Here is a 13,118-nt window from a genome sequence, read left to right as displayed (position 1 = left end):
ACCGTGATCAGAAGACTTTGATTTGTCCATTCGTATAATAAGAACCCAAGCTATCATCTTTCCCTTAGAAGAGCAAATAAAAGAATCGCAATCGTAGATATCTAGTAGCATTGGAGAATATTGAAGAAATTAATTCATTTTGTATTTGGCTAGCAAGCAGAAGTCAAATACGGAAAAGGAGATCGAGTTAAGGAGAGTAAATGAAATAGACATCAAAAAGAAGAATATTCTTGAATTTTACATGACTCATCAGACTGCACAATCAGTGAGAACTGAGAAGAACGAAAAAAAACAGGAAGCGAAGGTTGGAAACACATGTATAATTTTCAGTTTGTATAGCAAATTTATATTTCAGTTTTTCACCTACAGTCGTTATTCTTGAATGGCTTTCTGACTAGCTATTCATAGAACCTGTAAGTTTAATTGCATGTGAACAATATATAAAACCCACAGATCTGCGTTCTTTTATTTTTGCTGTTGTCAAGTGTGATGAACAACTTGTAAGTGACTAAAGTAGAATTTCTTTGACATATTTTTTTTTGGATTTCATTAAATCATAATTCGTAGTCGCGATTTTACTGATGCTTTCCGGATGGAGCGATGCATATTGAAAAATATAGCCTCATTTCATAACCAGAATCAGTCATAATCAGCTCTTTTAGTATACTTAACGTATGCGAAACTTACATCTCAGCGTTATAGATGTGTTGCACATTTATATGACTGAATAGATATATTGTACGCTTAGTTAAATACGTACTACATTCCTACTTTTAAGTATATATTTGTAACAGAAAACCTCAATGTGAATATGATATTTGGTGGTCAGGTTTGTTTGAGCTCAAAATTGCACAACGTACAATTGAAATGCAATTATACAGACACATCTTCCAAAGCAAAAATATTGAAAATATTTTTTATACTCTCTAGCAAAAAGAGAAACATTTGTATCCTTATTTTAAAAAGTAACATATCGTTGAATTAGATTAAACAAGTCCTAGGCACACTGCCTGATTAAAAGGTCTTCTTTTGCAATTTATTTTATTTACTGTCTTATATTTTGAAATATTTATTTAGTACTACGATCGGAGTCAATAAAAAAAGCAATATCATTCTCTACCCATCTACCTAATCCCCAAGAATCAAATAAACTCTCGTAGTTACGGAAATTACCCATCTGTTCACTAATGCCTTTCCTTGCATATTTAATGGTATCTATAAGCAGGATACGGTGATTAGTTTGTTCACATCTCGATATAATTTAGTTTTTCTTTGAATAAAAAAAGTAAAATGTGGATGAAGTAATAAATAGTTTATAAAATGATTTAAGGTGCATTTTAATTATCAAACAGTTACTCATATACCAGAAGAACTCTCAGGTTTCTTGTTACAAACTTCTTCATACCACTGAAATTCGGAGACAACTGTAAAATATTTATCTTAGAACGAGGCAGAAAATAAAACGTCTATAAAAGTTCATCAAACTAAAGACGTGTTCCAATAATTGGTCAGATTTAAAATGTTTAATAAAATTATGTTAGATTAAATGCTGTTTAAATATTTTATAAGAGTAAAGACCTGTTATATCAGCCTATCACGCCAAAAGGCTTGTTACAATAGTAAGTGTCTATCAGACGAAATGTTGTTGCAACAATCTATTAGGCTTAAATCTTGCTGTAACAGTCTATGAAGCTAAAATAACTAAACCTTCTACATAAATGTGTTAGAATAAAAACCTGTTTTAGTAATTTGCTGTCTGTGATATGTCATTGAAGTATTTATAGACTGAACGATTTGAGAAACATGTCATCAAACGATGTTCAATGCCAAAATACATTACATTGTAATCTGATGCAGACGAAAAAACTCTACAGTGTTCCATCATATAGAATAATAGCTTTACTGTAGACCATTATTAGAAGCTCTGTGAAGCAATAAACTAAACCAATAGAATAGCCCACTACCCTAATAGTCATTTTACATCAGTTCATATAATAAATATATATATATGAGCCAAATGTTTCAGAAGTTTATTGACAACCAAATAACTCCAAAATGGAGTGGTATAGAAAAATACTGGTTATTGAAACGAAATTAGAAACAAATAAACAGAAACCTTGTTACAATGGCATCTTCTTCTGAAACTAATGATCCACAGGTAAGTTAAAACTACCAAAATAAGTCGAGTAACCAAGAAACTATTCAGAAAGATGGTATTAAGTTGAAGTCTGCCCATATAAGTGTAATATAAATCACGAAACGTTGAACATCAATTTCACATTTTCATTTTTACTATGCTGATTTTTTCAACACTCAACTAATTATTTTATTATCTTTTACCACATAGATTACCAATTTTATATCTTTTCGAAAGAAATAGAAAACGGAGAGAGATTATTTTCTTGCTTTGAAACAAAGAAAATAATTTATTTTAGTAACAGCTCTGAAAGAAACGACGCATGGTGAATCAAGAGTAGCGTAGAAACTGTTTGGTTAACAAACACTTAACTTATCACATTGGCAATGAAAAGTAAATAAGAATGGTAGCGTTATATATTTATTCATATAGCAAAATGAGTAGTGTACTTTCTACGATTATTAGTGAAATAATTCGTGGTTTTCGTTCCACTGCTGCAAAAAACAAATTCTACATTTTGGGGCCTTGGGGGGGATTATACAAGTTGACTGTAAAAGTTCCAATATTTGTTCAAGTACGAATAGGGAAAAATGTTATGGGTGGGTTATTTCTGCAACTGCCTTTCATTTAGTATATCAGCTCAAAATCAGGAACATATATGCGCAGATAGATAGCTCTTGTGTAGCTTTTCGCGAAATTGTGAAACAAACAAATGGAAAAAAATCTGTACTCCCATTCCTGATTCATGGTGTCTAATATAGAAGCTTTATAACACGTGATAAATGGAAAACAGTGACTATGACTGTCCTATGTAACCATGTTGTTATTACACTGGAGAAAGCCAACTAGGTATAATGTTTGAACAATACAGAAGCCAAGTGTTTAAGTAAAAGTATCGTTGGATACTGATGCTCTTCCTCTGTAGACTATATTTATGCTTATTAGAGTTCATTTTTTGTTGTTCTTTCAGATATTCTCGCAAAATGAGGACTATCTTCGTAAGTTGAACTGCGTTTGTACTGATAGACTACAGCAAAGGCACTTAGTTAAGCAACACATTTAAAGCAAATAGTGGGACAAAACTGTCACAGTACACGATTTAGCAAAACACTTGATGAGATGTATGAAACCTTAAATGCGAACTAAAATTTTAACCACCCTCAACACTCTGAGTCAGGGTTTAACACACTTCACGTAAGACATATCCTTTTTAGTTTGACGTTTAAGTACAGCTGACTATTATAATATTCTGAAAAATGTAACTAAATATACTTGAATAAATATGTGTCGTTTTTGTACGTTATGAAAAGACTACAGTCGCGGTATCTGTATATTATATTTGTCCAAACTGAACCAGTATCTCAAAGCGATAGTGCGAAATCAATTCTTTTGTCACGGAGACACTGAACCCTCCTATAACGAAAACCACAGTCGTGATCATTAGTACATAGCGTTTAGTACTACGTGTAAATGTTAATAAGGTGTGTCATAATAGAAGTCATAAAACATCTTAACGAAAACTATAACAATTACATTTCTTAGTATAAAAAATACCATATAACATGGATGTAAACCAAATAAATCCTGCCACTATACTAAATAAATAAAGTTATTAAATTCGTAAGTAAATATTTTGTTTTGTCATAAAGAATTATATCGCTAGCATTTCTATAGTTTGAAAATAAAGAAATTGTCTTTTTTTACATCTTAAGTTTTTAAAATCTTTAACACATTACGTGCATTAGCATGTACTTTCTAACTCTAACTATTTTATTAATTATGCAAACACTAATTTATAACTTACAATGTTAAATTTAGGAAAAAAGAAATAATATTCACTTTCATGCAAACTTTTGAGTTATGAAACTTTGTGCATTTTTGGATCTTACAAGTTTGTTGATCTTACATACGTTTACATTTTGAATAAATATAAACTCGCAGTTTTAATATGCACATTTCTACTTTCTTGCATGTGAGCGTTCGACCTTTAACTTTATGCGTGTGTTTGTTTTGTTTTTGTAATTAATCACAAAGTTCCCCAACAGGATATCTGTGTGCTCTATCAACCACGAGTATCAAAAATAGGTTTCTGGAGTTGTAAGTCCGCATGCACACGGTTGGGGTTCTGGGAGGTTTCATACATGTGCATAAAAGTATTTCTAATTTTACACACACACTTCAAGCTTGCAATATTCAAGTCTTTATATTTAGCATATTTTACATCCCAGACAAATATTGCAATTTTTTATCACTAATATATTTTGAAATTTAAAAGGTCATCATTTATAAACTAGTACATGTTTAGCCAGCAAACCAAAATTCAAAATTTCCACTTTCCTATCTTAGTGCATACATATATTAACGAAAAACGAACAGACATTTACTTTAAACATTGACATGATTTTACATTTCCAGATTTCATAAATGCTACGTTTGTAGTCCTTACATAAGGCTCTTACTCTGAAAATTCACGTATTTTTATTATTTTTCAGGTGATTTACATTTAAGTCATATGATCTACAAGCTGAACGTTACTACTACTTAATACTGCCTACTCTACTCGATTTATCTCTGTTGTTATACCTATACACCGTACACAGATTCTAGATTTATCTCTGTTGTTATACCTATACACCGTACATAGATTCTAGATTTATCTCTGTTGTTATACCTATACACCGTACATAGATTCTAGATTTATCTCTGTTGTTATACCTATATACCGTACATAGATTCTAGATTTATCTCTGTTGTTATACCTGTACACAATACATAGATTCTAGATTTATCTCTGTTGTTATACCTATACACCACACATAGATTTTAGATTTGTAGTTATGCTCATTAAGCTCGTACAGGATGTACAATAAAACAACCCTTCATGAAGCATGAGTGTCCACATAATAATCAGTAACATCCACAAAGCTTGGAAATAGTTAAATAATCATTTCTCGAATACCTAACAGCACTAAGCACATTATATTTTCTATCATTTTAAAACAAGCCACGATTTTACTAAGTTCATACAGTTCACTTCATAATTAACAGAATCCTTTATCACAATGAATGAAAAACGAGGCACACTATCTTTTTTCACATGGTGTGGTGAAAAATATCCAACAGCTTTCTCCCCATTTAATGAAAAACCGCATTTTTAAAAATATTTCAATTGAAAACATTAACCAAATATTCTTTCAACAGTATGTAAACAGAGAACACAACTCGTCTCTTTCTCTTTCAAGGTGATTGAAACTAATTGCTGTAGACTGCATAGAACATAAAAATTTCAGTATTTAAATGAAAAATATCTATTCATCAGAAATGTTGTTCTTTTTGTTATTCACATTTATGTACATAATTCATTAGTAATGAACATATATGTAAAGAGCAACATCGCGTTCTGAATTAATATACATGTTCATCGTACAAACCAAGAATGACATACACACAGTAACTTGTATTATCTACTATACCACAATCTATGAGACATAAAATGTATCAATTATTGTGCTTTATAATGCAGTTTACACTGTTATGACTTGTCATCTTTTTGGATGCACTTTTTTTTTTGATTCCGCTTAATTATTTCTGCAACAGCTCCAGAAACTGCATTCACTTACTTGTTTTACCTTACCCTGCTCCACGGCAAATAGTACTGAATCAAGATTTGGTCCCTTTTACCGAAGCTCTTGACTATCCATGAGAGGTGTCCACCATGACATCTAATCATCACAAATCGCAGAGTTTATTGCTTCCTTTGCTGTCAAAGATCTGAGCATTCAAGAAATGAACAAGATTTTACCATCTGGGGAAAATAATCCACCTGCGTCACCACCCTTCTGCTCCTGGAGATAATGCAATAGGTTAATTTCTTTACGATGTCATGTTCATCATGATGGACTAAACACTTTAGTCAGAACAATCTGAAAATTACTACCTTACGTGTACTGTTGTCAAACGTTATATGTGGACTCGCAAATGGGAAATAAGGAGTATTTTCTGCTCTATTCTTATTCCAATTCCTCTGGTTTGAAATATCTTTCAGTGTTTTCATATGGTTTAGTAGAGATAATTTCTATAGAACAATGTGAAGACTTTTTTAAGTTACTGTCCAAGACGCTTCCTATTGCAATTATTATTTTTACCTTAAACAGTATGATATGGCTTCAAAAAGTGACTTTAACATCAACCATTTTATCTCATCTGAGCAGTTTTTCCGATAATAACAGCTGAATTATTAGTCATTGATTCTCTGTTTCAAAATATGATAATATGATCCTCATTCCAATATTTACAGACTTTACTAAACTGTTATCTCATCACCCAATATCTGACCTTAAGTAGCTAAAAATTCTTGACTAGCAGTTAATAAAAACCTTATTAGTATTTAGAATGCTCTTGTTACATCTCTCATAACTCGAATGGTTTTCAAAAGGGAGAGTGTCTGGAATTTCATGTTCCGTTTAAGAAACCAATACTCACCATTCTTGTAAGCAAAGTTTTTGCAGTTGCTATCTTTCTTGGATACTGGATCTCCTCGTGACAACGTTTGGATAAATGAACTGCTCCGAAAGCTTAGTTGTCTTGGAAACAAACGACACATTTTCTCTTGATTATACAAAATTATTTTTCGTTGTAGAAATAGATGTTAGATTATTTTTTTAAGTTAAGCACAAAGCTACACAATAAGGTGTCTGAACTCTGCCCACCGCAGGTATCGATATCCCGCTTCTAGCGTTGTAAATCCACAGACATAATGCTGTACTACTGGATAACAAGTATCTATCAATGAGCAAGTTAATGATGCCCCTCAGGGGTTTACATTTAGTCTCACTCGAGTTTTAAAAATCTTATCTAAACATAGTACAGTTACACAGATCCTTATGTTAGTGATGCTATTTTATTGTGAAACTAAAAAATATTGGAGTTCGTTACTACCTTCTGCAACACAATTATTTTTATTTAGATTAGAAGTTTGAGTCTCTGACAGGGATTTATTTTAACCTGTTAAAAATAAATATTTTGTTTTGATGAACTATTTCTCTTTCACATTTGACTCCTCGCTCTTGCTTGAGTGTCTGGATATCACTCACGACTCTAGATAAATCTAAAACAATACTCTTAGACCAAGAAATTTTAGCCAGCTGTCTCCAACACTTAAATCTCTCACGAATATCTCTACATCTTCTCGGATAGATAAATGTGCCCACTCTGCAACTGTTTTAATGTTATTTTATTCCATTCAAATTAGACTATAGAAGCGTTATTTACAACTCTGTTTTCATCTTTTTATTTTTCTTGATTATGTCCAAAATGTATCACGAGTATTAAGAAACGCAACTTTGTCTATGCCTTACATAGTTTTGTCAATGCCTTATATATTAGGGTCTGATTCTTCTCTACTTGCCTCTTTGACGTTATTTTTTCATATCATGTTTCATGTTTAGTTATTTTCTCATGCTACAGTCGAACACCACTTTTCTTTCTGGCCTAATGCCACTTATGATTCTATGAATGAAGGCAGATTTCTTCCTCTGTTTTTTATATGCACCAGCATTGTAGCTTTATCATCAGCAAGTCATATACGAACATTTAAACATGCTGTCTTATCGCAATTTCCTACTACTTATTTGTTCTACGATGCCCTATCGAACTTCCATCGCACAAAGTTCTTCATAATGTCCAGCTTCAATTCAACACTTTCCTTTTCTCTTCGATATTGAGAGTTATTTGCATAAACGGATAGCTTTTAGGATACTTGGTTTGAGCAAACACCTTGTACGTTTTTATACATTGGCTCGACACTCTATAAAAGTTTTTTTTTTCATATCCCAGATTACTTTTCATTTTCTTCCGCACAGTATGAGCCGTATTTTTTTCTGATTTTTAAGTTGGATTGTTTTTAATGGATATCACTGGTATCTTACAGTTATTTTCTTCGATTTTCTCAGTGTCCTCCTGGTCATATGCCTAGCATTCTCAATTTCATTCTGATTTACTTTGAAAATACCACTTCTTGTTTCTTCAGCTAAGTCAATGTAAATGTGATGTAAAGAGTTATTTAGCTTTCTGCAAATAGTAATTTTCCACAATGACTGTGTTTCTAGTCTAGCGAAGAGGCCTGTGAAGGAAACATCCATTGATGTGCTTGTTTCTATGACTCCCTGGATTTTCATTACATTTTCACTCTTTCATACAAGTCAACCTTAATCTTCAAACAGGGTGTCTTTTAATACTGCCCCTTAGAATGTATTCTCTAGTTAGTTTACAGAGAAGACTTGACAGTATTCATTTCTTCTTTGTTTGGAAATATGCAATCTAAACACTATTTTATATAAAATCGAAGTTTCGAACTTCCGTTTTTCTTCATTTTGTTATTTATTCAAAGTTCTTGTTGTTCATCTTTTAGGGTCGTGATTTGTTATACATTTTTTACAAAAACAATCTTTATTATGCAGTGATGAATTTAGTTGAAATTCAAAGACTCTTCTTTTTTTACAGCAACTAGTCATCACTACAGTAATTACAGAAGGAGCAGCTAAGGTTGGAAACATTAATACGTGAGCATCGCTCTCACAGATGAAAGATAAATTATTACAATTGCATGTAATTTATTTTAAAAATTCAGCTATTCAACAGATACCGTTAAAATATCCATCATGCCTTCCAGCAACCGTAGATGTTGTTACTTAGATATGGTAGCCTTGGTAACCGCAACTTGTCTCTTTAGCAGTGGCACTAATACTTTGCGGCCTTCGAGACAACTTAAACTTTTCACCACGTTATTTGCGACATTAAGATAGGCCTTCTCAGTAGAACGTATCACTAGAATGTTGTTAAAACTTTTTTTTACTTCTAAAATATGTCACACTGAATTACTATTAAAATGTAAAAAAAGATCTCTTTTACACATGTATAACCTTGAAATATTATTCGAATCTTTTAACGCAAGATTTTCGATAAGTGACTCCTGTTTTGTTTTCTATTTAATTGTTATGATACTCTCCTGCAATTGCTGGGAACAACACTATAAAAATTTTGATAAATTGTAATTTCCAAATTGCTCTAATAAATAATCGTACCACGTTAGTATTTGGTATTTCCAGTCTATGTGACGCCTTGTACGACACGTGCTAAACAACCAGGTCCTATCACTCAACACCACACATACTCGCCCTCTCAGCCGTGGGGACATTATAATGTTATGGACAATCCCATTATTCGTTGGTAAAAGAGTAGCTCAAGAGTTAGTGGTAAGTAGTGACGACTAGCTGCCTTCCCTGTAGACTTACACTGGTAAATTAGGGACGGCTAGCGCAGATAGCCCTCGAGCAGCTTTGCGCGAAATTTAATACAAACCAAACAAACCAACCTGTCGCTCATGCATAACTGTCTCTACTTTAGAAATAATGACAAGAAATTATACAACAAATCAGAAGAACTTATTGCATATATAGCTGCTATTTACCGAATAGTGGGATTCGCGCTCACGATTATAACCTCACCTTCCTCTACAAAGTTTAAAGGTGAGATTTTATTCAGCGTTTAATATGTATTGGGGCTCCAATCTTGGCCTTTTCGACTGACCATGTAGGACGCTAACCAACAAATCACGTCAGGTTCAAATTCGTAAGCTACGTGGTGATATTATAAGTACTTTATATACGAATAAAAATAGCGCTGGACGCTAATTAAATTGATATCTTAGAAGTTAAAATATCTAAATAAAAGAGTAAGTGGAATTTCCTATTTTCCGATGATTATTCCAAAACAATTATTTGTGATATTAGCAGTTATCTTGTCTGTGTTTCCACTGACAGATCTAAATTTATAATAATATATTAAACTAGACGTTTGAACGTTTTATTCACTTCCATCTTCTGCGTTTTACAATGTAAAAACTGAAGTTTTTTACAAAGTTTATTAGAAAAAATAAATGAAGATATCATGCGCTAACAAATAAAGCATTTTAAGATTACAATCGATAACAGCATATTTAAACATGTAGTCAAGGGCTTTGGATTAATAGTAATAACATTAAAAATAGGAATTCAAAATACACTTCATAAATGTGCAGTATATTAAATTTCCAATGAAGACTTGTTGTAATGTAGCTAGGAAGTCTCGACTAGGAGACTTATCAGTTTAATCCAAGAATTACCTAAATAGATACATATGGAACTTATCAACTTTTTTAATGAACTTTTACAAAACTATTTATGCTATAAACTGTTTATAGGTTTCTGATTTTGCTAGTTACAGAGCCATATTAACATTTAAGTCACGCAAGCAGTTTATACAAAAATCCTAATAATTAGAGGTAGGATTTCCTATGTATTTCACAAAGAAAGTACTTGATTTTATACAATTTGTTTACTCGATATTTTACACTGAATGCTAAGGATAACAGGTAAAAACATAAAATTGCTCAATTTGTGGACTCTATCATTATTAAATGATAGAAAAATGATTTGAGGAAAAGTTTTATATGTGATTTTGTTATTTTACATTATTGTTTGCTATTAACTAGAATGAATTATGTTACCAAGAAATTTCAGTTACCTTTTAAACTTATAAACGGTTTTATTATTTATTATATTGAACAATGTGAATCTTCCAGTCTAAAGCTAAAGGTTTCTAGAGATTGTAAGAGCTGCATTTACTTGTTCTTAACGGTTGAGTAAAACTGTTTCAAAAGTTTTTTCAACCTTTCATTTTTTATTTTGTTTACTTTATGTACATATCTACCACTCACCATATTCCTGTCAAATATCTGCACTCCTGTTGGGGTATATATGTGTACCAGCGATAAATCTACGGATTTATAATGCTAAAATCAGGGGTGCGATTCTTCTCGGTGGACTCAGCAGATAGCCCGATGTGGCTTTAGTATATGAAAACACACACACATACACCCAAATAGACATGCAGCGCCATCAAGTTCTAAAGCTAAACTGATAAAAGTAGAATGTTATATATCAAACAACAGAGAAATGAAACGTTTTGAATATGATCTAAAACATTTCACTTTACAATCGGGTCACGGTTGGAGAAATACTACATTGGCAGTTTGTACTTCAATCCTTTTAACTTTGTTTTTTTTATATGTAATTGTATGTTAATTTCATAAATAAATATAAACTACTTCCTGAGAATTGTGAAAACTTTTATACATTTTATCTTTAATACTTGTGTATATTTTAAAGTCCCAAAGTCCCCCTGATTCACAACGCTAAAATTAAGTGTTCTATTCCACTCAGTGGACACAGCATATATCATAGTGGAGCTTTGCTGAAATAAAATACCTGCAACTAAGTGCAACTAAATCAAAGTGGTTCCACCAAAATTTTATATAATAATTTAGACATTCACTAAGTGCTATTACAAGAGTTCTATGAAATAGCTCTTGCGTTACTTAACGGTTTATTGACTTCTGCTATCTACTTTATTGTTAAATACTGGCAGGTATTTGCTCTCTCGTTGTTGACTTTTTCAAATTGGTCTGTACTGTAGATATTGATGATACACCAAGTTGAACAAATGAATAAATACTGATTCACGTGTTGTTTGAGAAATTATAATTGTTTGAAACCTTGTTCAGTTGTTTTGTGTTATATGCTGATAAGAATATGTTGTTTGTTTTGTGTGTTATATGCTGCTAAGATTAATATTTATTATGTGTATTATGCGCTGCTAAGAAAAATGTTTGTTTTGTGTTTTATATACTGCTAAGAATAATGTTTGTTCTGTGTGTTGAATGCTACTGAGAATAATGTTTGTTTTGTGTGTTATATGTTGCTAAGAGAAATGTTTGTTTGGTGTGTCATATGCTGCTAAGAAAAATGTTTGTTTTATGTGTTATATGCTGCTAAGAATGTTTTGTGTGTTATGTGCTGCTAAGAGTAATGTTTGTTTTGTGTGTTATGTGCTGCTAAGAGTAATGTTTGTTTTGTGTTATATGCTGCTAATAATGTTTATTTTGTGTGTTACATGCTGCTAAGAATAATGCTTGTTTTCCTTTACAGTGTCACAACAAATGGTGGCCACTACGATGTCATCACTTTACTTGTGAGTGTTTGTATTTTTTAGGAGAAGCATATGATTTATGATGTAATAATATCCTCCGTTGGTACAGCGGTAAGTCTACGGATTTACAATGCTAAACTCAGGGGTTTGATTCGCCTCGGTAGACTAAGCAGATAGCTCGATGTGGGTTTGCTATAAGAAAACACTCATACACATGATGCAATAATTATATTGAAATGATAAGAATTATTATTTAAGCCTTTTAATAATTTATGATAATGTATTTTTAGTGTCTTCAGGTGCATTATCGTGATTTCAAATTTTAAGGGCTTAACAAATACCAAAAAGATCCACAATTCACACCATATAAAGCTGGTTGTTCAACTAAAACTGAACATTTCAAGACGTAGAAAATCGATCAAGTGTTTAGTGGTTAAAAAGAACATGTTTTATGAAAGCATAATATAGACTCCATTTCATAGATATTCCTACACTACGATAAAGAGAACCTTGCAGGATCAGTTTAATCTGCGCTACTGAAACATATAAAAACGGTTTCAGACATACCCAGTTTCTTATAAAAACATGAGATAACTTGATTTCACTATGAATTTACACGTAATACGTAAAATGAGGACAGTTCAATCTTTTATTTCGTGGTAACTTATCTCAGTGGAAAACAAATATATGTATAACATTTTACTAAACTTCAACAGCGCTGTTGGGTATAGTACAAAATCTATGTAGAAAAAAATAATCTGAATATCACCTAATTATTCATTATTTACACATACTGTGAATATTACTCAAGTTACTCTTTTAACTGTTTTTGTCGACATTTTTTACGCTAAAATATTCAACTCCTCAACTCAAACTAATTTAGATAATTTTTTCCTCAGAGACATAATATCTTATTTAAAACACCGTCCACGTTATTGATTTATTATCATAAGAA

General features: G+C 31.8%; 1 protein-coding gene across 4 annotated transcripts in view; it reads left to right on the top strand.

The window, feature by feature from the left end:
- Positions 1-13,118, top strand: part of LOC143229213 (uncharacterized) — a 314,530-nt gene that overhangs the window by 21,640 nt on the left and 279,772 nt on the right. For all 4 annotated transcript variants that reach the window (XM_076461217.1, XM_076461214.1, XM_076461211.1 and 1 more), the window contains exon 2: positions 12,163-12,205. The gene's annotated coding sequence lies outside the window, so the exon portion shown is untranslated. The remainder of the gene's footprint in view (positions 1-12,162; positions 12,206-13,118) is intronic.

Source organism: Tachypleus tridentatus, chromosome 10 (assembly GCF_004210375.1).
Source record: "Tachypleus tridentatus isolate NWPU-2018 chromosome 10, ASM421037v1, whole genome shotgun sequence".
Lineage (NCBI taxonomy): Eukaryota > Metazoa > Arthropoda > Merostomata > Xiphosura > Limulidae > Tachypleus > Tachypleus tridentatus.
This window is presented reverse-complemented; position numbering and strand designations above follow the sequence as displayed.